This window comes from Haliaeetus leucocephalus, unplaced genomic scaffold (genome assembly GCF_000737465.1).
Source record: "Haliaeetus leucocephalus isolate CR32 unplaced genomic scaffold, Haliaeetus_leucocephalus-4.0 Scaffold155, whole genome shotgun sequence".
Classification (NCBI taxonomy): domain Eukaryota; kingdom Metazoa; phylum Chordata; class Aves; order Accipitriformes; family Accipitridae; genus Haliaeetus; species Haliaeetus leucocephalus.
In genome coordinates this window covers 1,106,093-1,108,121 of record NW_010972591.1, presented here as the reverse complement: position 1 = coordinate 1,108,121, position 2,029 = coordinate 1,106,093, and positions in this window count along the sequence as shown.

Genomic DNA, 2,029 nt, shown 5'->3' with positions numbered 1-2,029 from the left:
CTAAAATATATGTTCCAACTCCAACAGAAATTACAGACTTGATGTAGGAACTGCTGGGTGAGACTCTTGGTCAGATCAGATTAGACCATTGTATGAAATGGTTCCTTGTGGACTCTAAAATTAAATTTAAATTAACATACTACCATTGTATTTGAAAAAGAACAAAGCATATTTCTCAGCTCAGTTGGTAGGCAGTAACTTGCTGTGCCACTATAATGGGCATATGTCTAAAATTCTAATCTTTTATACATATTTGGAATGAATTCACATGAATATGTGTCATCAAATTAACTAAATGTTTTACCTGTTTCCAAGTTCACTTGCTCCTAGAGGTGAAGAACCCAGCAGCCACTATGGAATGGAAATATTATTCCATTTTCATTACTTTTTACTTGGATTTACAAAGTCAAAAAGTTAAATGTTAAAGGATGGACGAAAGGAGGAACCAAATTTTGGGGATAATTTAGGGACATGAAGGAGGCAAGGCAAGGAAGAAGAAAAGACAAGCAAGAGCAAAAGCAGAGGTCACAAAAAGCCATGGGTAAATAATGTGAAGCACAAGCCTACAGATTCAGAGGAAGGATGCGAATACGTGGAGGGAAAGTAAAGGGAAGTAGAAAACTTACTGAAAAATAAAGGAATGAGTATTCTGAAATGCGGGTGACGTCTGTTTGCCACTGATCTGCAAAGGAATCTCTCATAGAGTAATGTATTTACCGGAACTCCACACTCTCCCAAACACACACGCACACAGACCGTCACACACAGAGTTGCACATACCCATGCAGGTAAGTTTATATATATATACATACATACAAACATCTGCTTTCAATGTTCTTTGCTTGCTCTTCCGGCTATGTGACTGATGCTAAGGAGCTCACAATCATGCTTCAGAAATCACCGTCATCCTCTGCAGCAATTAAAGGGGGAGTCTTTCACCCCAAAAAGGTGAGCCCGGGGACACGGGATGTAGGAGTAAACTAAGAAAGTAAACCCGAGCGAAAGCAGGCAAAACTCTGGTCTTGGAGCAAATGTGTGTGTTTGAACACAAAGCCACAAAGTTCACCTTAAAAACCAATATTCTTTCATATTACCGATTAACATTTTAAAATTAAGTTATTTGAGCTCCAATCATTCCCTGCGACTGACAGAAACCTCTCTGCAAAGCCACATGTAAAATTAGAAGCTCCCTTCTATGACACACAGCTATTGTTGGATGATTTCATTACCTACCATTTATTATATATATCTTTTAATTATTAACTGCAATATCCCCAGACTTCTGGCAGCTGCTCTGGGGAACTTCCAAAGCTCGGAAAGAAAAACCCAAACGCACCAAAAAGCAGGCTCTAGGCACAAAAAAAATCTTTATTATTTTTCCCACCTAAAAAAAAAAATAAAAAGGAAAAAAAAAAAGAAGAAAAGGCGGCGGCATAGGAGCAGCGAAGTTTTCCTCTCATTTGCTCGCCCTCCTTTTGGCATGAGTGCCCACACTCGCTTCCCTGCTCTCGTCCCTCTGCTCCATCCGCTGCCGCAGACCCCGACCGGGGGTCCCGCTCTTCCCGTGCGGCGCGGAGCGCCCGGGGCACGGACGCCCCCGGCCCTGCCCGTCCGCCGGAGCGCCCCCCGGGGGGGCCGGGGAGCAGGCCTGCCCGGCCGCGCACTCCCCCCGCCCCGCTCCGCAGCAGCTCAGCACATGCAGATACGCCCTGCCACCTTCATTAATAATAATGGGTACTTAATAACAGCAGCCCCAGCCGCGCGAATGACGGGGTGCAGCGGCCGCGCCTCCCCCGCCCCGCGCAGAGCCCGGGGCTGTGACCTTGCCTGGCCCTCTCGCCCCACGCCCGCGGCACAAACTCCCGCGCCGCTGCGCGCCCGCGGATGTGCGAGCGGCAGGAAGGGAAAGGAAAAACCAGCCGACCAACCAAACGCCCCCTGGCCCCCCCGCCTCCCGTCGCTTTACGCGGTGGCTGCGCCCGCCGGCGTTGCAGCGCGCGCCCGAAGCCGTGGGCGGCTCCGCGGGGCG